Source organism: Prionailurus bengalensis, chromosome A3, assembly GCF_016509475.1.
Source record: "Prionailurus bengalensis isolate Pbe53 chromosome A3, Fcat_Pben_1.1_paternal_pri, whole genome shotgun sequence".
In the NCBI taxonomy this organism is placed as follows: Eukaryota; Metazoa; Chordata; class Mammalia; order Carnivora; family Felidae; genus Prionailurus; species Prionailurus bengalensis.
The window spans coordinates 129,321,510-129,347,130 of record NC_057354.1 but is presented as its reverse complement, the minus strand read 5'-3'; positions in this window follow the sequence as shown (position 1 = coordinate 129,347,130).

Below are 25,621 nucleotides of genomic sequence, written 5' to 3'. Positions count from 1 at the left end.
TATTTAAAAAATGAATTCACTCGGAGCACTGGGTGGCTCAGTTGGTAAAATGACTTTGCCTCAGGTCATGATCTCTCAGTCTGTGAGTTCGAGCCCCGCGTCAGGCTCTGTGCTGACAGCTCAGAGCCTGGAGCCTGCTTCGGATTCTGTGTCTCCCTCTCTCTCAGCCTCTCCCCTGCTGATACTCTGTCTCCCTCTCTCTCTGCCACTCCCTCGATTGCTCTCTCTCAAAAAGAAATACACATTAAAAAATTTTTTTAGTGAATTCACTTTTTAAAGTGGAACTCGATGGTCTGTTGAATTGCTGTCCCCCATGGGCCTGTTTGCTGTGCAGTGTCCTGGTTTTTTTCTGTAGGTTTCCCATTTGAGGGAAACCAAGGGCCGGGAAGAATGGCTCTACAGCCCATCTCACTGGTGCCCCACATCCCGCCCCCAACAGACCCAGTTCTCCCCTCAGACGTCCACCGCTGAGGCCCCTAATCAGGCCTTGGTTGGCTCTTTTTGTGTGCCTAGGCTCCATCCTGGCCCCTCTCGTAGCATGGATAAAGCTCAAATGCATCCACATTTAGACTAGAGGACTCCACAGTGGCTGCACCTGCTGTTGGCTCCTTGCTGCTCTACAAGCTTCATGTGTCAGCTCCTCAACAAGAGCAGGCACATTCTATGGCTCCCCTGGGCCTCCCAGCCAAAGGCCAATCAATTTTCCTGCCCTAGGTAATGGCTCTGTACCAGGACCACCAATCCCCTGCCTTGGAAAACTCCATCCCCCCTCACACCAGGGTGTGCCCTTGTCTTCAAGGCCCGCACCGCCATCACAGAATAGGCGCCTTAGCACATTTCTCAGTGCACCGGTTCATCACACCTCTGCTCCATTACACCATGACAACATTTCTTTGGAAGACCACAATGGAAAACAGATCCAGTGAAGCTCCTTTGGGAAAAGAAAAAACGGTACCTTCCTAGCCTGCTCCTTTATCTTGCAGCAGCCCACACAGGGCCTCTGATGAGCAACTTAAAAGCCAACGATTCTAGCTCTAATTCTTCACTTTGGCAGACGGAGAAACGGAGGCCCAGGAAACAACATGACTGGCACGAGAACACACAGTGGGTTAGTCGTGAAGTGGGTGTGGCCACAGCATCCAAAGTCGCCCACTCCAGTGTAAACCCATCCCGCATGCTCTTCTGATGACGTAAGATCAACACACCTCCACTGAGAAGAAGGATTTATGTTCCCAACCCAGAGGAAGAGGAGACAGACATTCCTAGTAAGACTAACTCTTTAAACCAGAGGCAGTTTGCCCCTCCCCCAGGGGCAAATGTCTAGAGACATTTTTGTCACGACTATTCTCCACTGGCATTTTGCGGGTAGAGGCCAGGGATGCTGCTCTCCACCCTGCGACATACAAGACAGCCCCCATCACAAAGGATTGTCCAGCCCCAGACATCAACAGTGCTGAGGTCAAGAAACCCTGCTTCAAGCCATGGCAGAAAAACACCAACCAGAAGAAGGAAGACACATGGCTTCACGGCACACTAGAGGGAGGATGTGGATTGGTCCTGTCTAAGAGGACAGTACAATACACATCTACACAGTGTCTTCGTCAGCTGGCAGTGAGGGAGAGAGCAACAAAGATCTAATGAAAACATTATCAAGGGAAAAAATGAAGTGTACTGATTAAATCTTTGTAATCTAAGAGTTTGTAGAGTAAATAGACACGCAAGCAAGGATGGATACACATACGAATGAACATTTGCATTTTTCTGCCTAATTTTTCAGATGGATCTCTAGAAGAGATTCCTGTTTCTAAGGTCCTGGCAATATTTCCTCATTACTTTCCTAAAGTGTCACCAGATAAAACCCCCACCAGCAGTGCATGAGAGTAGCCACCTCATGGCCCTTGCCAATATTTTTTTGCCTTATACTTAATCTTTGTTTATGTAGCAGGTTAAACGGTCACCTTGTTGTGTTGTTTTCATTAACGTTCGTAATGCTAAGAATGCTTTACTTGTTTATTGGCCATTTGCATTTATTCTTCAGTGTATTTCCTGTTCAAGTCTTTTGCTCATTGTGTTCATTAGAGTTTTAGCGTTTTCTCATTGATCAGTATAAATATTTTTATATATAAATGTATGAATCCTTTACCGTGACCGTAAATATTCTTCTAATTTCTCATTTGCCTTTTAAATTGTTTATGATGTCTTAGTAGTAATGAAGATTCTTAAAATTTGTTATTTAGTCAAACCATTTAATTCTTTATGATTTCTTCTAGAGAGAGGACTGCCTCTTTTAACAGTCCTTAACTGCCTCTTTTAACAATCAGGTAAATAGTTTCCTATTTCAACCCTGGTGTTGTCTTTATAGTTTTACAAACATTTAATTATAAATATTTAAAATCCTCAATAGGAAGCAATAAGGGAAATGGTAACTATATTGCCAGTTGGAAGTCACAGAGAACTGAAAATATGATATTGATGTTCCTCATCTACAAATGAGTATGTCTTGGGGAGCCTGGGTGGCTCAGTCAGTTGAGCATCTGACTCTTGATTTCAGCTCAAAGTCGTGGGATCAAGCCCCCCATCAGGCTCTGTGCTGAGTGTGGAGCCTGCTTAAGACACTTCCTCACTCTGTCTCTATCTTTCTGCCCATTCCTTTCATACGCATGTTCTCTCTCGAAGAAAAAAAATAATTTTAAAAATTAAAAATAAAATAAAATAATAAAAAAAATGAGTATGACTTCCCATTGTATTTATGACTTATTTTACATACTCAATAGACCTTTTTAATTAAAATAGAATTGTAAACATCTAAGACATATAAAAATGTATAAGGAATAATATAACAAAGTCTCCTGTATCTCAGCTTTAGGAAATAAAACCATATCAATAGACAGGGGAAGGCACTGGAGGCTGCCCCCAGCCATACCCCCTCCCTGCCACACTATAAGTAACCATAATCCTGAACTTGTGTTTATCATTTCCATGCATTTCCTTTCACTTTTATTGCTTAAAAAGTAACAGATAAATCAACAGAATAGTTCAAAGAACTCAAAAATAAATCCAAGTTCCTATGAAAATTTGTGCAATGTCATAGGAGACATTTTAAACCAATGATAAAAACAATGATTTAATCAAAAATGTTGGGATGACTGGCCAGCTATTTAATAAAACTAGGCTGGATTTCTATCTCATTCCAATATAAAAATTAGTTCCATTTGGATTAATAATATAAACATGAAAGAAAAAGAAGGAAAGAAAGGAAAAGAAGAAAGAAAGAAAGAAAGAAAGAAAGAAAGAAAGAAAGAAAGAAAGAAAGAAAGAAAGAAAGAAAGAAAGAAAGAAAGAAAGAAAGAAAGAAAGAAAGAAAGAAAGAAAGACAGGCACCAAGTGGCTCAGTTGGTTAAGCGTCCAACTTCTGGCTCAGGTCATGATCTCATGGTTCACGAGTTCAAGCCCCGCGTCAGGCTCTGTGATGACAGCTTTGGATTCTATGTCGCCCTCTCTCTCTGCCCCACCCCCGCTCACACTCTGTGTGTGTCTCTCTCTCTCTCTCAAAAATAAATAAACATTAAAAAAAATAAAAAGAAAGAAACAAATATGAAAGAGAGAGAGAGAAAGAAAGAAAGAAAGAAAGAAAGAAGAAAGAAAGAAAGAAAGAAAGAAAGAAAGAAAAAATATAGAGGAAAGAAAAGAATATGTGTATAATCTCAGAATGAAGAAAATCTTTTTAAGAAAACTATGACCACAAAAAATTGTAAGGAAAAATACCAACAAATTATATTTTGTTAAATAAATAATTTTAAAGAATCCATGGGGGTGGGAGAACCATAAAGTCAAAGACAAAGATCTGTGGAGGGAAAGATCTACAACTCATGTGACAGATACAGGGCAAATTTCCATAATAAATGAAGAGCTCTTACAAACTACTATGGAAAACCTGAAACCCACAACAAAAAAACAAGTAACAGATTTCAAGGAGTGTGCTCACACACACACACACACAATCAATGGATATATAAAGAGGGTCAATAGAACTCACAGTGAAAGAATCCAGTATATCTCTTTTTACCTACGATAATGGCAAGGATTAAAGGATGGACAATACCCAGTGTTGGAGAGGATGTGCCACCTCTGTTAGACCCAGGGCCCTTGGGTTCCAAGCCTGTAAGTCTTTCCCCTCTATTCCACGCCAACAGCAAAGGCCAATGTGCCTTCTCTCTCCTGGTGATATACCATCTCACCCATGCTAATGTGGAGGAGGCTGAATGGTAGAAAATATAAAGAAAATGTCTGTGAAAATGTCTCCCAGGATCAGACTTGGATGGGGACCTCCATACCTGAGGCGACTGCCATTGTACTGTGGCATCAGGTTCTCAGATACCTTCACCACTGTTGGCCAAGTTCTCAGTTGAGCTGTCCCCAATGGATTCCTTCAAAATGGCTGTCGCCATGAAGCAGGCTAGTGGAACACTGGTGGCTGTCCGTCAGCACTGATTTAGAGGGCCAGTGCTTGTGCACCCAGTCGTACATTTGGATGTCCTACCCATGATTCCATACTTTGTTAGTCCCTGTTTCACGAAGAAACAGAGCAATATTTCACAACTGCTCAGAGCTTTTAATAGGAGCTGGTAGGGGTGCCTGGGTGGCTCAGTCGGTTAAGGGGCCGACTTCGGCTCAGGTCATGATCTCGCGGTCCGTGAGTTTGAGCCCCGCGTCGGGCTCTGTGCGGACAGCTCGGAGCCTGGAGCCTGTTTCGGATTCTGTGTCTCCCTCTCTCTGACCGTCCCCCATTCATGCTCTGTCTCTGTCTCAAAAATAAATAAACATTAAAAAATTTTTTTTTTTTAAAATAGGAGCTGGTAGGATTGCTGCATCATAATTTAAACAATCAAGAATGAAATTAACAACCTTATTTATGCTATACAATCAAATCACAAATTACACAGAGAAATTCTGTATTTTTCAGTCAAGACGTCTCTCTTTTCTATATGTTATTTCACAAGGCTTACACCACTAGGCTCTGATGTTTTTCCAGCATGTATGTGGTCCAAGCATTTAGTCCAACAAACTTCTTTCTGTGTCAGTCATTTGCTAGGCCCTGGGATACAGTGATATGAATAGGACACCACCCCCTCCTTCAAAGGTGTTTCATGTAATAGTGGGAGCATGGATGAGGTGCTGATATGGTCTTGAAGTGTGTGATGCCTTTGGGAGGAGAGAGAGGGGCAGGAAGGTCATGGAGGAAGTCTCTGGATCATGACTTTGAAAATTGCATGGGAGTTTTCAAGATGTACAGAAAGAGAAAAGACATTTTGGACATTGGGCCAAGCATGTGCAAAGGCCCTGAGATATAGTTGGACTCGCAGAGGCCTAATGCTCAGAGTAGATTGTCAGTAAATCATCTGACAGAATCAAAGTTTATCTTGCAGGCAATAGGGAACCCTGAAAAAGTTTCCAACAGGGAGTAACAAGGTCAGATGAGTAGTTTCCCTATGGTGGCTGGGACGGGAACAGAGCTAGCAGGGGTATCACAGTATTACTATTATGAACAATAATGGGAATATTAATGAAGCTAGCATAACACATTCTCTCTCAGGGCACCTTCTTTTACTGCTAGAAATAAATAACACCTTGTCCTACATTGGGTCTTTCTTTTAGGAAGTTCAAAGAAACTTGTTGACTTTGCCTCTTTAATCTTTTCCAAATTCTCTGAGAGATAGGATGAGGAAAATGACACTTCTATTCAGGCACTCACAAAGACTTTTTGAGTCTAGTGTGTGTGAACTACGCACATGAAGGGCTTTGATCTCTTTCAATATCACCCCACCCTCTTCAGGGGAAGAGGCCCTAATCCCTGGACCTTTGGGGTGAGGACAGAACTTTCAGACTCTAGATCTGACTGCAGTAACTTTCCCAAAGCTTTTCCTCGTAAAAATTTGAGACCACAGAGAAAAAAAAAAATGAAAATCACAGACACAAAAATCAGTAGTTATTCCATAACCCAAAGATGATTACTTTTCACATTTGGATGTATTTCCTTCTGGTCATCTTGGCCACATAAGAAAATCAGGGAGGATCCAGAAGAATATATAATTTTGTACCCTAATAAATTTAGATCTTACACAAAGTAGAGTGGGACACAATAAAATGTGCATTACATAGGGAGGAAAAAGAGGAAAATGTACTGCAGTTTAAGATGACCCAGTCCTGCCAGACAGGAAACTGCACACAAGTGAAGGTCACATCCACAGTAGCTTTGCTAGACTGCTCTCAGCTAGGAAAAGTGCAATGAAGTTTTAAGTTACAGGGGACTAACGAGGTGGCCTCAGAATCCCCTCCAAATCCTGGATAATCTGACTATGAAACCGTGAAATGACAAAGTACCAGATTAATCTCAGAGGCTTTAACCCTGATTAAGTTTGATTCTTCTGAAAACAGGAAATGTGAAATTTTGAATCAAACCAGGGTGAAATGAACTAATTCAGCCGCTTAACCAATGACCTTGATCAAAACACTGAGCTTCTCTAACCCTCAGTTTCCTCGTCCATAAAGTGGGAATGATATTTCCTTCCTCATGAATGTTTAGGAATTTAAAAGAGAGAATACTTAGGCACGCAGTAAGCACTCAATAAAGATGCTCCTCACCATCCTGTCACTTTCTGGTCCCTAAGAAACCAATCAGAAGCCACCACCCACTTTTGAGACCTCTGGTGGGGGTCTATCGGGTCCACCACCTTCATTCCTCCTTTCCACACACATTCCCAAGGACGCAGGACCTTCACGTGCCCTCTACTCACCTGGATCCCTCCCTGTCACCCCTGCCACCACCTCTGGAGCAGCAGAGCCTGAATTATGACATGTTCACTTTCTGAAGCTCTTTTCAGGAAGACCTCCAGTCGTGCTTCCATCTGATGTGCCCAATCCATTCCCGAGAAGTTCTTGGCAGACGTTGCCATCCTCCCCTGGGCTTCTGCTGCCCTCGGCACGGTCCCCCAGGTAGCACACACTCCTCATGTTGCAATTCTCCTATTTCTCAGCCCTCCGACAGACAGTGAGCTCTTCGAGGGCAGAGCTGTGTCTTTGTCATCTCTGTAGAGCAGGTCCCCATCTCCAAGGGCCAGACACAGAGTAGATGGCCAATACCTGCTTACAGAAGGAGTGATGCTTATAATCACTCAATCTGTATGGCATGACTTTTTACATCAGCAAAGCAACAGCTCTTCTTTTTCCATGTTTGACTTTGATATAGAATAAAGGAATAGAAGAACTCAAGCCTATAGAGGTTCATAGTAGATGAGGGGACCAAGGAGCACAAGCCAGATCCTCTGCCCCAGAAGCCAGTCCTGTCACACCACAGACACGCTGGCAATGCTCCAGGCAAGCAAGCAAATAGGTCTTCTCATTCAGCACTAGTGGATTAGGCAGGCTCTTAGCTGGAAGAGGACAGCACGTTCTCCTCCAGAAGACCTGAACCATCACGGTTAATGCCATCTTCTTTAAGCCCAAAGGGCTCCCATACACCTAGACATGTTTTATTAGATCTGAGCTGGTGAGAATAAGACCTGGGTCCACACAGATTCAACTTCAGAGCAACACCATCCTTAAACACTCTCATGTGCCAATTACACTTCCTGCTGCTCTCCACAAACATTGGTCTCATGACTAACACTTGAAGCCCTCCCCAGTTTGGACAAAAAGAGATCTAATTGTTCTGGTTGTCTATTACTGCATAACAAATTCCTCCAAAGCTCAGTGTCTTAAAAAAAGTGCGGGGGCAACAATTGACTATATCTCATGATTTTATGGGTCAAGGACTTGGGGAAGGCTCAGCTGGGTAAGTCTTCTGCTCCATATGGCATTAGCTGAAACTATGCATTGGAATCAGCTGGCGGATGGGCTGGTCTGGAGGACCAGATGGCTTCAGTCTCATGTCTGGCACCTTGGTGGGGATGGCTGGAGGGCTGGGCACAGCTGGGCTGAAGGGTCATCATGTGACCTATCCAGCACGATGATCTCAGAGTAGTAGTCAGACTTCTTACCTAGTGGCTCAGAGCCCTTAGAAAGAGAATTCAAGGAACCCAGAAGTATAAGCTTCCAATTTCTTAAGGTATGTAATAGCATCACTTCCATCCTAGTCTATTGGTCACAAAGCCCACTCAGATTCAAAGGGTTGAGATAGAAACCCTGTATGTTGGTGGGAGGCCTGCCAAAGAATTCACAGGCAACTTTAATCCTTCAGATGGAGAAGGACTATCCTGCAGAAGTGGCCAACTTCTTCCCCCTGAATTCTCTCTGTCTCTCAGTGATGCTTTCACAGCCATACCCACGGTCATCTCTGTGGAGCTGGTCCCTCGCTCCAAGGGCCAGACACAGAATACACAGCCAATACATGCAAAATCCATTTCCCTGTGAACCCAACATCCCCAGGCCTCAGTGGCCTGTGAGGAGCAATGGGGTCATGTTTACTTCAATGTAGGATTTTGACTAGCATGCCATCCCTACCTGTACGGTTGTTAAACCTTCACGGTTCACTCTCCACCAGCTACTTCTGGGAGCTCTGAGGGGCTTCTCCAAGAGGGGTGTTTCCAAGATGGTTTATTCAGAAGTAAGTCCTCCCAGGTTGTTCCTTACCCTTCATTGAGCAACTCGGCCTAGACACAGAGATAGAGAGACAGAAAGAGATCTCACATGCCACATTCACATACCTCCTACCATGTTACCGGGACCATCCAGTGGACCCCAACAAGGCCACTAACACTGCACAGCCAACAGTCCACAGGCTTCCCGGACACTCATACCCTCTTCTGTCCCATGACCTCTTCATCCACGGATGCTACCCAAGAATCCCATTCTATAGAGAGCTGCTCACGAGGCAGCCACATCCTTCTTCAGGCCTCCTCACCGGAGAGAAGCTCTGTGGGCCCGCAGGCTCTCTCTCTTCCCCATCCCATGTAGTTACGGCCAGGGGCCTTGTCCTTATGGACCCGAGCCCAAACTGCCCCACTCAGTGTGTTAGATGCCTGCCCTCATCAACCGGAGTGATACAGGTATGGCTCTGACTGGTTGTGTCCTGAAGCCTAATCGTTTGCGACTTTGGAAGCCACATCGAAGGCCAGCTGTTTTTGTCCACCCACGGAGGTTGCATTTTCCAGAAGGCACAATGCCACAGCCAACAGGGTAGTGTGGAGTCAGGCACATCTGGGTTTGAGTCACAACTCCCTAGACGTGGAACCCTCAGAAAAGTCTTTCACCTCCCAGCCTCGGTGTCCACGCCCGTGAGACAAAGATAACGACATCTGTCCCACGGGGGGATTGCAATAATTAAATAAAACAATTTAATGTAGAATCTGGCTTTAAAGAGTGCTCAAAAATAATAGCTATTAAGAAAGTGAGGGCAGTGGTAGTGGTGCTGGAGGTATTATCAGACCGATTTACCTAGTTCTGACTCCAAGCCCTCTACCGTGCCCGGGGCCTAGGACCATCTGTGACTCTGTGTCACCCACCTCCTGTGCCCGGCTCAGCTCCATCTGCTGTCACAATGATCTGTGTGCCAACCTTCACCCCCTCGCCACTCATCCACCAGTTCATTCACACACAACACGTGCAGAGAGGTAAGGGACAACGTTTCCCCCCCCTTTGAGGAGTTTCTCCTCCTCTGGAATATTTCCATTCACACAGGTCTCCCTGTGGTGGGCATAGCAACCCAGAAATAGGGCAGCAGATATGTGAAGCCTGGGGCAGGTATGTGGGGTAGAGCAGAGGGGAGGTGACGGGTGCCACCCGAGGGGCAGGGGCCAGCCACTCCCCAGTGCTTTCCTCCCAGTACCCCACTGTCCCAGAGCCTTGGAGTGGGTGGGCTTCTGCTTCCTGCCTCCGAGCTCGCACTTCTGTGGCTCACAAAGGGCAGGGCCTGCCTCCCCACCTCCCTATCTCCCCAGCGTGAGCCCTGAGAGGACCCAAAGCTGATGACGGAGTACACAGCAGCAGCCTTTTAGCGTTTTTTAACTAAAAGCTGGGTTTTTGTTCTCCCCTACCCCCGGTTTGTCTGCAAGGAACAAAATGTCCTAGTCTACTCCACATAAAATATGTACCTCCTTCAGCACCATTTGCAAAAGTGTTCTAAAATTGAAAACTGTTGTGGGCTAAGATGGTCTGCCCTCTCCTGCGTTTTTTATTCTGTCTTAGAATTCTGCCGTGATGGAGGAAGCACAGATGTTCAATACAGGTAGAGCCCGCTTTTACCAACATAACACACAGGATCATCAAGCCATTTTCACCCATCACGACAAGACTGGTTTTTCCAGATCTGTACAGATGCATCCGGGAGGGGAGGGGCATTCAGGGGCCCCTGGAATGGCTGAGCAGTTTGTAAAAAACCAGCCTGTTCTCCTGAAGGTGAGACGAGAGAGATGGGAAAACATGAGCCCTGTAAGGATCAGCGTGTCAGCCTCGGCTCTGTGCTTCCCGGCTCCGAGACCCAGGACAAGTGGCTCAAGGTCTCTGAGCCTGGTTTAGCATCTACAAGATAGGAACCAAAATGCACACAGTGGTAGGTTTGCCAGCTAGATCAAATAAGAAAACATATAAAATAGCTACCATGGTAAATAGTACATGGAAGGCACTCTACAGTTGCTTTTGTTGTCATGATAGAAGGAATGTTCAATGAATTACAGCTCTCGTTACGTAATTAATCTATCATTCCCATGATTTGTTCTCTGAAGAGCCAGCATTAGAAACAGCCCCGTGTCTGATATGAACTCTATCCTGCTGACTCCAGATCACCTGCTGGGAGTCCCCATGCTTCTTCAGTTCCCGTCCCTCAAGGCAAGACAGAGATCCCAGCGCTCATTAAACTAACACATCGTACCCTCTATCTTCCCGTACTGGTCTCAGGAAAAGCTGACACACACACACACACACACACACACACACACACAGGAAGAACTTCTCACGGAGGACTGTGTGCCCCTCACCCCCACATCACCCACCCACCTCTCTTTCTCTCCCATTCATGGTGAAAGACAAAATTGCAGAACACTTAGATACTATAAGGCAGAACACATTATGCTCAGGTACTGTAAACCACTTTAAAATTATTCACTATATAAAAATCTATTGGTTGGTTTACTATAAAGATTAATTTTATGTGCCAACCTGACTGGGCTACATACAGGGTGCCCAGATATTTGGTCAAACATTATTCGGTTTCTGTGAGGGAGTTTTTAGACGAGATTAACCTTTACATCAGAAGACTGAGTAAAGTAAATAGCCCTCTCTAATATGGGTGGGCCTCATCCAATCAGTTGAAGGCTTCAAAAGAACAAAAAGGCTGAGTAGGAGGAAACTCCTGCCTGATGGCTTTCAAACTACAACATCTTCCCCCCATCCCGTCTTTGGACTTGAACTGAACTGAAACTTGGCTCTTCACAGGTTTCAAGCCTGTCGTCTCCAGCCTGGAACTAAACCATCAGCTCTCCTATTTAGTCAGAAATTCTCCAGAGAATTCTGACTAGTCCATCACTAGATGTTGTTCTTGTCTGTGCATTAAAACGGGCATCTGAGTAACTTCTAAGCAATACTGGTCACATACTAAGAGGTAGTTAAAGAAGATAAACTGAGGGGTTTTTGAACGTGATGTGTGTAGTCAGGCTTTTCTCCTTCCTCGCTCTGCCCTTCATCCCTAACTGGTCAGGCTAATGGTGTTTGGCTACAGATATTACAGATAAGGAAGACAAAGTGCCCAGCTCGCTTCCCCTACAACAGTGCCCCTAGAGGAAGGAAAATAGTTAAGTGTCCTCGGGAACTCGTCAGCCAGTCACTCTCTGAGGCACCAAAAAAAAAGAAAAAAAGTCAATCTTGAAAATCAGATCCTTTTCAGAAGGACGCTGGCCTTGGTAGAAGGACCGCCACCAGCCAGTGATAGCAAAGGAAAGGAAATGCCAGCTGGTGTGACATTGACGAAAGTGAAGACAGAAGCCATGTCACGTGGAGCTGGCACACATTGACCTGGGTGACACGTGTTCCCAGCTGTTCTTTTTCTAGCTCACGCCTTCATTCACTCCTTCATGTAGCCACAGGACAAACACTCACTGAGCTCCCGTGGTCCCAAGCTCCTGCAGCAGGGACTCAAGAGGGCCTGACTCTGGCTAGCTAGGTGGCACAGGAGCGGGAGACGCAAGGGAGGGGAAATCCTTTAGGACAGGAGGCAGCGTGTGCGGGCCAACAGTGGGTGAGTCAAGGGCAGGGAGCGGACAAGAAAGAGCACTGATCCGGGAAGGCGTCGGGAGGGAGTGCCTGCCTCTGAAAGAAGGAGAGGTGCGGTGGGCGGGCGCAACAGGGATAGGGACAGCTCTCAGGCTGAGAGTCACAGTTTCCCGGTCCAGGAGCAGCAGAAGGTAGCCATGCTCTTGTCTGGAGCCACAGGGCAAAGTGCCAGTCAAAGAGTTTGCACCTGATACATGACTCCACAGGGACGAAGAATTTTGGAGTGTGTCCTAAGAGCTGTGTTTTCAAAAAATCAGTCTGACAGGGGACATATTTTTTCCCAATTTCCTATTTTTCTGTTAAATTCTTTCTTTCTGTTTCTCTACAAAGGCCCTGATGCTGAACATGCAAGACCTTTAAAAGTGGAGAAAAAGGTGACAAGAGGCAGGTGTTTCCCTCCTATGGTAGAGACTTCTGTACATGTTTCATGTTTCCCACTGGAAGGAAGGTTTCTTGAGACTGGCGGCCAGGGCTGCACATGAGCCCCCGCAGAGTCTACGCCCTGCCCCTGACACGTTGCACAGCCGTCTGCAGGGGGGCCCAGCAACTTCCGTGGGCTTTCCCTTGATGCTTCCTATTCAAGCACAGGATGAACCTTAGGACCACAGGATGTTAGATCTTGAAAACATCTCTTCCAATCTTACAGAGGTGGAGACAGAGAGTGGATGTGAACACCACCAAGCAATGAGTCCATGTTGGATCCAAGACAAGAATCCAGACCAGCTAACTTCTGGTTGAGTGTTGTCCTCACTCTACAAACTGACTGGGATGGGAGAGAGGACACCTGCATTCAGGCCGATCGGGGGGCCTGTAAGACAGACGGGGCTCTACCGAGCTATGCCGATCTACGCGGCCAGCACCAGACAAACACAGAGCCAGGGGATCCACCTCCGTCCCCACAGCCCCGTCCCCATGGCAAAATTACTCTCTCTCTTCTCCCAGGAATGTTCCCAGCCTCTGGAAGGCTGGATCTCATTATGCCAAATTACAAATGGTTTTGTAGTGCTTCGTGAACGTTAGAATGCTTCAAGGTCGACAAAATGTAATTGCCTCTCAGTATATGCCCAAATAATTATTTTAAAGTCCCTAATCATCCCGGAGTCACAGAATACTCTGGACCCTCTCTAATCCAATTCTTCATTTTACATATGGGAAAACTGAGGCCTGGGGGAACACGAAAGACTTGAGACCTGCCCAGAGTGGTGTTCCCAGCAGTGGCTTAGAGCTGGGGCCACTGGCTCAGAGACCCACAGACAGCATGTGGCGGGGCATACAAGGCTGGGGTGCGGGAGAACGGGGTGCACTACAGGGTGAGAAGGGCTGCAGTGAATGATCCAGCAGTCGTCCTGACTCAGCTCCAGAAATTGATGTGGGGACACACTGGCTCAAGGTCACAGGGAGTTCTTTCCCCAAAAAAGCTGAAAGTCAGATTTTCCTGTTGTCAAGAGTGAGGATTTTTTTTTAACCTTCTATGGGCCAAAAGCACGTGTCTGTGGGCCAGGGGTGGTAGGCACACCAGGTCCAGCCGTGGCCGGTCTCGTGGTCTCTGCTGCCTTGAGCGCTGGTCTTTTAAGCCTGATTGAGGGGTGATGTCACATCTCTTGAGTCACTGGGGACACAGAGGCTGTGAGTTTCTAACTTCAGCTCTCTCCACCGAAGCTGACCCCCTCAGTACAGGCAACTCGGACCTCTGGGTGCATCACTTCGGCTCTGTAAAGAATGGCTTCCCAGGGACGTACAGTCTTAAGTAACCTTGACATAAGACATCTGCCTGGGGACCATAACGGAATGTGATGGGCTGATCCCAGCATTAACATTCCGGTATCCATGTAGGGCCCAGGTGTTTTCAGTAGCATAGCTGCAGGACAGTCACCCAGCTCGAGCAAGCTATAAAAACCCAAAGAGAAACCGCGAGAACATCCCTTTACACTTACGCCCAAACCCCACTGTTGTAAATTACCAAGACATCTATGAAATGGTGCTCCAAATTGAAAAGTAATTAAAACAGGAAAACATGGCCTCATCTCATTATGTTTCCCTCACTGGGGAGAACCCACCTGAGGCTGTAAAATCCCTCTGGGTAGGTAGCCAGCTAACGCGCCTGCTGCCCAGATGCAGATTTACGTTGACATTTCTGCTGACAAAATGCCCCTCTCCTTATTTGGAAAAGCCACAGGAAGCCAGAAGGCTTTCATGCCGGGGCTCTGCAGCCCTGTAGTAAAGGCATCTCAAACAGTTTTCACCCTGTAGCCTTAGGTAGCCTACACTGTGAGATTCGAGGGGGATGTCCTTCTTGGCAGTCTCCTCCTGCACAGAATCCTCCAGCTGACGCTGTGTCCAGCTAAGTCCTCAGAAGCCCTGAGCTCTGAAAAGAGTATGGTACCTGGTGCCCAACCCTCACCTACACCTGTAATTCAAAACACACTCCAAGCCCTAACACAAACAAAACTTAAGCAGTGATAAAGTCAAAATAGCCTTTTCCTAGATAACTATGGTTAAAAACTTCTGGATAAGTCCATGAAATCGGAATCTTTTTTTTGGTGCCCCAAAATGTCCAGGATACCTGTTGAGCAACTAGCGACTGAGTTTTGCAGAAACAGGGTCTCAGTGAGGAGAATAAACCTGGGCCACCCTCTGACACAGATACTGCCACGAGGGCTCCCTTAGGGGTCATCTAGTTCAGTGACCTTCACCTTTGGCAATGGAAACAGTGGCCCCGTCCCAGTAGCGAGGTGTGAACTTGATCTCAGAAATTTCCAATATGCCGTACTGCCCTATTTTGATTGCCAGTGAGCAAAATGCCCACCCAACAGGCAATTTAAAGATTGCCACGTAAGGTACGCTTTGGATGCTTCTCATATGAACTCCTCATTCCATCATTGAATTGCATAGCTGGTGGTGAGTCAATTTGCATACATTTCAAAAAACTTACCTGCTCTGGCTTCAGGAGCCCAGCGTGATAAATTATGCACCCTTGCCAAAGTAGGGAAGTGCATGCTCCAATTAGTTAGGAATGCAAAACACAATTAATTAGGTATGCAAAACGCAGTGAGTCCTGGACCTGAAACAAAGGAAGAGAAAGGGAGTTCAGGGTAAAAACAGAAAAAATATGCTCCCAAAGAAATGAAGTCATTGCTTCTACTTTTTGTCCCCTCCCCACCTGGATGTGCTCTGCAAATATGTTACAAGTCTTAGTTTTCTTTTTAGCCTTTGACTCGTTGACATTCCCTGTTTCTGCAGTGATGTACTTCCTTCACCAGGTTCAATGCTCCCTAGCTGTGGATGCAGTCAGAACTTCCTCCAATGTGTCCAATTCACGGATAATTAGTCCAAACTAAAAACATAATCTGTTCAGGGTAATTGACTCTATATGAAGTCAGGTTCAAAAAAAAAAAAAAAAAAAAAAGGAAACATGTCTACTTTGGGCTTCACAGATTTGCATATGGCATGATTATTTCTTAAACCAAGTTGAAATCATATGAGGTCTAATCCCCTTTTAGATCTGGTGGGTCACTGCCGAGGGAGGAAGAAGCAAGCCGAGTTCCATAAACAGAGCACTGAATCTTTACGCAAAACTCAGAATTTACGTGGAATTATTCTAACATGTTTTGGGGGGTTACATTTACTCAAACACAGCCAAGTGTTTATTCCTGGCACCAGAGATGTTCAAGGCCCTCCACGGGCTGGCCTAGCCACCTTTAAAACCTCAATTACTGGGGCGCCTGGGTGGCGCAGTCGGTTGAGCGTCCGACTTCAGCCAGGTCACGATCTCGCGGTCCGGGAGTTCGAGCCCCGCGTCGGGCTCTGGGCTGATGGCTCAGAGCCTGGAGCCTCTTTCCGATTCTGTATCTCCCTCTCTCTCTGCCCCTCCCCCATTCATGCTCTGTCTCTCTCTGTCCCAAAAATAAATAAACGTTGAAAAAAAAATTAAAAAAAAAAAAAAAAAAAAAAAAAAAAAAAAACCTCAATTACTGATAGTAATCCAGGAAATGAACTGAAATTAAGAAGGTACTCTTGTATTTCTGCCTAGCGGTGTTCACAAACATGTTCAAAACATACTTTGTAAGTTCCTATAGGAAATATAAATTGGTACAAACTTTCGGGAAAGCCAATTGGCAATAACACTTGGAGTTACTGGAATTACTCACAGTAATTTCACTTCCAGAGATGACTCTAGGAGAGTAACTGGCAATACTGACCAAGAGTTTCTATAAGGAAGTTTATCATAGTGTTATTTACACGTATGAAAACTTGAAAAAATGTAAATGACCAACATTAGAGAATTAGGTAAATAAATTATGTTACAATCAATGGTTAAATATTATGAAGCCATTTAATATGGTGTCTACCAGGCTCCAGGCTCTGAGCTGTCAGCACAGAGCCCGACGCAAGGGTCGAACTCACGAACCATGAGGTCATGACCTGAGCCAAAGTCGGATGCTTAACTGGCTAAGCCACCCGGGTGCCCCTTTTTTCTTTTTAATATAGAGAAACATTGTATTTTTCCAATTCATTACAATGCAAATGTATTCCTCTTATAATACAAAAGAGTTTTTAAAAAGAAAAAAGACAATTCTTTATACTTTACAATACTTTATAAATGTAAACTGTTTTTGAATTATAGATGTTATCAGTCAGTTTCTAGCTACTAAGTTAAGAGACATAGAAAGTGAGCTGTGTTAATTTTAATAATAGTTTCAGAAAGATATACAATCTATGGAACCTTCGTTCCTAGCCAAACTGGAAAATCAGCTTCACATTTGATGGATCTCATTTTAAAACATACAAAAGGACGCTTCTATAAAGTAAAGCCCGTAAAAAAGTCATTTGCTGAGACCTGTCATTCCTGTCCAGTTCGGCCCTGGCTAGCTATTAAGGTAACTGTTTGGAAAGAACATATTCCCCTCTCTGGTAATCAAAATGCATCTTTTCCTCCATCTGTCTCATAATGAGAAGTCATAATCTTCTTTTTATGACATCACCATAAAAGACATCAATGGAACAAAAAAATACCTTGCTCCTGGTAATAATAGTGTTTGTTATGGAAATTGTAAAATGTTCCCATATAGGTGCAATCCCCTTTAATTAAGCCTTGTCAAAGAATACATTTTCAAAACATCGAAATCAGATATCGCAGAGCCATGAACTTGCTGTCTTGGAAAAAAAAATGCACCTCAGGGATTAAGCTTGGGGCTGAATCAATTTTCTTATTAAGAGGCTGCATGGCTCAGGACGTTTGCAACAGAAGCCAAGCCAAGCCTCTCACTTTATGTTCAGCCTAGCAGTCCAGAACTGAGACTCCTTTGAGCTTACGATCTGGGGGCTGATGGTCCCAAAGACTGTGCCAAGCTTCCCTCAGCAGGCTGAACCCTGTGGTGCCCCCACCGGCTCCCTCTGCCGTGCTCTCCTCCAGACTGAGCCCTAATCTGACCGGAGAGACAGGGTAAGAGACCCAAAGGACTCCCACTACTGACTCCGGGATTCGGGAAGTTCCCAGAAGAGGGGAATGAGGCAGTCGTGGGCCCAGCCACATTCTAAGAAGAAACCATAATTTTCTTTTCATGTTACCTAACCCTTTTATTTAAATTTTTTTCAAAAATTTTAAGAGTGACATGTGTGCCCCATGATTTTAAAAAAATTACTAAAAGGTACAGTAAAAATCTTCCCTATGGCCTCTGTGGTTCACCTTTCCCACCCCTCTTAGGTAACCAACAGAGATAGCCTGGAGTGTATCCTTCCTCACTTTCCTCCCATGCTCATAAAACATACATGGGGGGGGGGGTATTCAAATAAGGGCATTCACTTAGTCCTCCAGGCCAATAGCTATAGATCTGGAAAACAGCATTTTCTCTTTTTTTAATTTATTTTTAACATTTATTCATTTTTGAGAGAGAGAGAGAGAGAGAGAGAGAGAGAGAGAGAATGCATAAGTGGGGGAGGGGCAGAGAGAGAGGGAGACACGGAATCCAAAGCAGGCTTCAGGCTCTGAGCTGTCAGCACAGAGCCCAAAGTGGGGCTTGAACTCACAAACCATGAGATCATGACCTGAGCCGAAGTTGGATGCTTAACCATCTGAGCCACCTAGGTGCCCCAGAAAACAGCATTTTTAACCATTCAGTTCTGATCTCCTGAACACTCACTCTGTAACAGGTGGTAAGCTGCAGATAGGACCTGGGTGGGGGCCTCTATCCTGGGTGTTCCTTTGTAGGGGGACAGACACATGCCTGTAAGAATGCCTCAAGGAGGTATGAAGTCAATGCCAAGGAACATCCAACCACATCACCCCAAAGTAACAATGAGAGCTAGGTCCAGAAGGATGAACAGATCTCACCTAGGGTACAAGGATAAAAAGAGCATTCCAGGATGTAGGGGCAGCATGTACAGAGGCATACGGCCATTAAAAGAAACAGTAAGAAGTCTGGTAAATCTAGAGCTGGGGTTTGTGGTGGGTAGTGGGCAGAGCAGTGATAAGAAATGATAATGGATATTTAAGCTAGAGTCAAACCTAGGAAAGGCTTTTTGTAGCAGACCAAGGAATTCACTTTTTATTCGATAGGTAATTGGGAGCCACTGAAGGTTAAGAGCAAGGAAGGGGCCATTGCAAAGGTGGAAGTCAGGAGGAGGGAGGACCCTGGGTATCTTCCTCCCCATCCCTGCTTCCTGGGGCATCTTTGGATGTGACTCGTCTCCTCCAGGGTCTCAAGGCCTACGTGACATTTCCAGACCTGCTGAAGCTGCCACCCTCCAGTCCCTGCTTCTAGATAACTGGTAACAGCATCACCTCCCCTGTTCATCCAGCCCTTGATCTAGAAAGGGATTCCTGCCACTGCTAATCTCTGGGCCGTTCTCCGGATCTTCTGCTTGGCTGTGGGTTCTGTCACTTCCTTCACCCGTGTAACCAATTCCCTGCTGAAAATTCTGCTAAAATACTTAGAGTGGTTCCTATTTTCTGCCAGACCTTCACTGATACATAGTACTTCCATTTTGTCAGGATATTATGAGGCCATTAAATTTGTTTCAGAAAGGGTTTTAGTAAAGTGAAAAGGCATTTATGTTATAATATGAAAAAAATCACAAAATACAGACCCATCTACAGTTATCACCTCAACTATGTTTTTAAAATGAGATTTTTTTAAGACCACAAAGGCAACGTTAAAATGTTTATAGTTGTCTCTGTTTTAGGAAGTAGAATTTTTTTTCTTCTTTTCACTTTTCCATATGCTCATAATTTTCAACAATGAGCATATTTTAAAGTCGTTTTTTTTTTTTTTTTTCCTGAGAAAGTATTTGAGTATTTTTACTCAGGATAAAAGTAGACAAGATTTTTTTTTTTTTTTTGTAAACAAGTGCCTTGAAGTTTAAATTTGTGGCTTATGTTTCTCCAATAGTTTTTAGATAGGTTTTTGAAAAGTTGATTCAGAAACGCTCACATGGTACAAGACCTGTGGAAGGGGATTTGGAATATCCAACAAAGGTAAATGAATATTTGCCCTCAAAGTTTATTTATTTATTTTAATGTTTATTTATTTATTTAGAGAGAGAGAGAACATGGGCAAGGGAGGGGCAGAGAGGAGAGGCAGAATCCCAAGCAGGCTCTGTGCAATCCAGAGCCTGAGGTGGGGCTTGATCCCACGAACTAGGAGATCGCGATCTAAGCCAAAATCAAGAGTCGGATGTTTAACCAACTGAGCCACCCAGGTGCCCCAGCCCTGAAAGTTTATTTTGTAAAGCTGTCGTCTCCTGGACGGAGTCCGACTGGGAACCAGGCACATAGCCCATGACTCCCCGCTTCCCCAGCTGTGCGTGAACAGGCCGGAAGGAGCCACGCCGCGTCCCCTGCCCCGGCCAGCCCTCTCTCCCGCTGTCTCCCGCCACCACCAGGAGGTCTGGAGCGAGCAGGACCTTCCCTGTGCACATTAATTCCCCTCCCCCTCCCCTGATGAACATGGCCCGTGGTTCAGTCGGAGGCCACGTGGTCCCCTTCCCCCAGGCCCTGGCAGGGAGCGTAAACTTCCCCTGAAAGCTGGACATGATTACCTCGTGGGTGGTTCTTCCCATCTGCTGTTCTGCATCCCCACCGCCATCAGAGGGCAGAAGGATCACAGTGTCTGCGAGCCCATAGGAGGCTGTCCCAGAGGACGGGTCTGGAAGCAGTGCCCGGGTTCCCCAGCCCTGGAGCTGCCCTGACCCAGCACAAGCACAGGCCACGTGAGGCTTGACGGGGGGCAGACACTCGGGTCTGGACTTAAGGCACCTGGGCCGGGTGCCAAGAGGCCTATCAAGACACAGAGCTTGTGGCCTACCTTTGGATCAGTTCTGTCAAACCAGCTTTTCTCGAGATGCTTCGCTTTAACACAAAACAATAGCTCGGCTCAGCCATACAAATATGAGCAGTTGCCCTCAGCCCCAAGGTTTTCCAAGCCCCACATTCACTGCTTTGCCTTTTCCAAGTCAGCTGGTCCTTTAACATGAGATGGAATACTGCCCCCCCCCATTCACCAGCCGATCAAAGAGAGACAAAGACAAATTAGGTAATTAACAGCCCTTCCTGCTGTGATTCAAAGCCACAGCTGACATCCAGACCCAGCCTCCTGGGCCCCCAATGCAATCATTAGTGGCCCTCATTGAGGCCATTCTGGGGGCCACAGGAAAACTCTCTGCAAAACCAGTAAAAAACGAGAAAGATCTTTGGACACTCAGAGACAGTCCTGCAGCCCAGGAGCCCTTCTTAAGGCCATCCCAGTGCTTCACACCCCCAATCCGCCTTGCGGAACCCACAGTCTCTGAGACCAAGGACTGTCTGCCACCCACAGACAGCAAGATGCCATGCCACCAAGCACCTGTGACACTCGGGAGCCGTCAGCAGAGCAGGAAGGAGCAAAGAAGGGACTGGGTTTGCATCAGTAGGTCTGAGGCTCAGTCTGAGGGTTTGTTCCCTGAGCTCTCGGTCGTGATTCTCATAGGCCATCAGCCACTTCACCCACGATACAAACTTGCTCTTTCTGACCTCCCTAGAATCGATTTATTACCATCGCAACACAGACAAAACCAGGGAGATAATCTTCATTGAGAGTGAGCATGGGAGAGAGACGCACAAGGAAAGAAGGAAGGAAGTGGAGCCTAAAACAAGGGAATGGGTGAGATTTGGATGCATAGCCATTATTATAAAGGTAATCCGTCTACTCTGAACATACATGCCTTTGGCTTTAAGAGTGAAAAGTGTTCAGAATATGGAATTTTTAAAAAAGTCTCTTGTTCTTCCTGCCGCAGCAACATGACCAATATTACACACAGCTACAATATGGCAACACGGCGGTAAACTAAATTGCGTTCTTTGTCAGAAATAGCTTTTGGAAGATACACCAAAATTTCTGTGTAGGAACATTTGGGGGAAATGACATTAGAACACATTCTATAGTATCAATGTTTTTCCAGGCAGTTGAATTAAAGTGTGGATGTCTCCAACATGTCCCGTTTCATGGATTTGGATTTGAGGTGTTTTATTCCAGAGCCGCGTGCCTCCTACAGTTGCTCAGGTTGTGCACTGCACAGTCCAGAAGGCATCGTGCACGTTTTAGTCTATGGGATGTGTGCCCCTGACACTGTGCAGTGCACATTCTGGGACCATGATGTAGTGACCTGAAATGACACATGGGAAGAACTGATTTATATAAGCCATGAATGGAAAGTTGTATTGGAGAAGATACAATCTCAACAATCAATTCTGTAATAGTAACTGTGTTTTATGGGAACACTACAGAAACATAACCAGGAGAATTGAAAAACAATTCCAGAGTGAGGTTACAGAGATAGCATCACACATGAAATTTATCCACAGCATCATTTACCAGCAGGCTATCGCAGCAAGGAAATATAAGACACTATGTGCACATAGTGTCACAGAATACCATTCACATGATTATATATAAGGGGAAAAGGATATTTGAATAGTTGAATTTTCACAAGTCTTCATAACGATGTAAGGTATGACCATGAACTTCTTTTGGAACGCACGGTGTACTTGAAATAGTAACTGAACTAGAAGATGGGTTATGCATTTTTCCTTCACAAAGAGTGTCAAATTTGGCGACCTTTTCTGTGATGATTCAGTGGCTCTGAGCAGTGTGCCACAGGTTGATTTTTTAAAAAAAATAAACACATTTAATCTGACCCTTTGGGGTGAAGAGTGAGTGATGAAGTAACTGCTTTGCTAAAGGAACTCAGACGGAGAAGAATACTTTTGAAAGCATTTCCATCCCTATGTGATTTTCTTACCAATATACTTGATTATCAACTATAACAACATTCACATGTGCACACTTAAACGGATGTCTGCAGCCTGCTTAAAATCTTCCAGATGAAGCTTCACTGGGTTTTGGACCCATTTGTTTAAAAATGTAAAAATGAAATATCTTCCAATTAGTTTGCAAGAATAACTGCCTGACATCAGGAAGACGGAAATTTACTAGCCCAATTTCAACAAAAACCTTTGCATAATTGGTGGATGGCACTGAAAAATGAGAATCATGATTTAGTAAACACAGCCGCCAATGCCCTTCTTTCATGTGGATGGACGCCTCTTTGTAAGGAATCCTTTTCAACTCTGACAGCCACTAAAGCCAAGTTTTTTTTCTTTTTTTTTTAAGTTTATTTATTTTGAGAGAGAGAGAGAGAGCATGCGGGAGGGACAGAGAGATAAAGAGAGAGAGAACCCCAAACAAGCCCGGCATCACCAGTGTGGAGCCCAACGCAGGGCCTGAACCCACAAGCCGTGAGATCATGACCTGAGCTAAAGTCAGGTGCCCAACTGACTGAGCCACCCAGGCGCCCCAAGCCAAGTATTTTTTTTTATAACTGAACTTAGAACTTTGCTACCTTGCTATGTCATCTAATGTTAAAAATTTGAAAATGAAGCATATCCAGCCTCAATACTGGATAAAATATCAATTCTAGGGGGAGCAGGGTGGCTCAGTGGTTAATCATCCAACTTTGGCTCAGGTCATGATCTCATGGTTCACAGATTCAAGCCCCACATAAGGCTCTGTGCTGACAGCTCAGAGCCTGGAGCCTGCTTTGGATTCTGTGTTTCCCTCTCTCTCTGCCCCTTACCCACTCATGCTCGCTCGCTCTCTCTCTCTCTCTCCTCTCTCTCTCTCTCGAAACTAAATAAACATTAAAAACATCTTTTTAATAAAATCAAATATTAATTCCAGTGCAGAAAACAAAAAGTGGCAGATAAAAAAGGATTTTATAAGGCAGAACCCCTGTAGAAACTCATTTCCCTGAAAGATGATAGAGGGTGGAAGAAGAAGGTTCAGGAAGGAAGGTGGACCTCAGTCTTCAGCGAATAATCTGAGGGCTCCTGAGTACACAATCCATCTGTGAGAGTACAGATCACTGGGGCTTCTCCCTAACCCTCCAGAGGATGCCTCTGCATGGCTTTGGGGCCATTTCTCATGCTCCCATGCTCAGTGACCTGCCCTTCAAGACCCATCTCAAATGTCCTTTCCACGACGTTCTCTAAGCCATGAGTTGGAGGTGAGTTCCACTTCCCTTCAACCACCCTGTTCAGCAGCACAAGTATGGCCTGTTAGTTAGGGAAATTCCGAAAGAAGAGGATCCTACGTGTCCAAGGGTAACTACCCACAGTGACATGAAGGAAAACCTCAAAATCGTGAGAGAACACGCAGGTTCAAAATCAAGGAGGCAATAAAGCATCAAGGTGGTGGGCTGATCCAGGTGCGTGGTCCAGGACTGCATCCATACACGACACTCTCCACCCAGGCTGGTGTGCTCCCGTCCCTATCACTCAGTATGCCGGGGCGGGGGGGTGGGGGGGGGTGGGGGGGGGATCAACTTGTAGCCATACATCCATTTAACAATATTTAAGAAATATAGTCAGATATTGTCAGATGCAGGGCCAGGCTGGGCACTTTCTACCTGATGATGTAGTTATTTCTGCTCCTCCCTGAATTCCCCTACCCAACAGTGCTCCTATAGGGCAGACCTCTGTTCAGATTCACAACTCCATGGGGTCTAGGATAAGGGCCCTCGCAGGTTTGATGAAGAGAGAGGGGATCTGTGAGCCCATCGTGAAGCCAAGGGACTCTCTCCAAAACGAGAGGCAGCTGGCTTGATTGCAGGTTTCAGCTACCCTAGGATAGCTCTCTCTGTTTCCTCCCCCCACCAAGACTAGTTTTTGTCTTCATGTCAGACTAACCTAGAATAAGTGCAAAGAGCAAAAAGATAATGCGGTAACAATTCCAAAGTGTTTTCCTTGTCTCTACCCTTGTCTGGACCTCTGCTCTGGCCGGATAATCCATAGGCCTTGAACCAAGACTCAGTCAGACTGTTTGGAAAGAGGTCTTATTTGTTGAGGCTTACAGCTTTTGGAGGGTTGCATGTGGAACATTGAGGAAGGAAGGAAGGAAGGAAGGAAGGAAGGAAGGAAGGAAGAAGGGGAGGGAGAAAGGGGAAGGGGAAGGGGAAGGGGAAGGGGAAGGGGAAGGGGAAGGGAAGGGAAGGGAAGGGAAGGGAAGGGAAGGGAAGGGAAGGGAAGGGAAGGGAAGGGCTTGCCCAGGCCAGCCAGCAGCCAGTCAGTCAACAGAATCACCCTGATCATGGGTAAAGAGGAAGAAAATCAGTCTCACATGGGTCTGCTCCCAACACAGCCATGTTCTTAAGCCTCCCTCTGAACCTTCAGTCCTGTTGTCTGTGAGACTAGAATGTTCCTCTGCCCTCTTTCACTGTTGTGATGGTTAACTGTATGTGTCAACTTGACTGTGCCATAAAGCGCCCAGATTAAACACTATTTTGGGGTGTGTCTGTGATGATGTTTCCAGATAATATCAGCACTTGAATCATGGACTCAGTAAAGTAGATTACCCCCTCCCCCAATGTGAGTGAGCATCATTCAATCCACGGAGGGCCTGAATAGAAACAAAGGCAGAGGAAGGGAGGATTCCTTCCCTTCCTGTCTGTTTCTTTGAACTGAGACATTAGTCTCCTCCTGCCCTTGGACTGTGAATTACATCATTAGATCCCCTGGTTCTCAGGCCTTTGGACTAAAATTACACTCCTGGCTTTCCTGGGTCTCCAGCTCACTGAGAGCAGATGGTGAGACTTCTCAGCCTCCACAATCTCATGAGCCAATTTCTCATAATAAACATATGTCTGTATATCTACCAGTTCTGTTTCTTGTGGAACCTTGACTTATATACATGTCAAGCTTCCTTTTGAAAAATTTTACTGATGCCTCACCCTAAAAGTAAGGTCCATATTCAACATCATTACTATCACCTGAGGAACATCTTAAAATCCAGATTCCTAAACCTACTGATTCTCTGGCAGGTGACACATG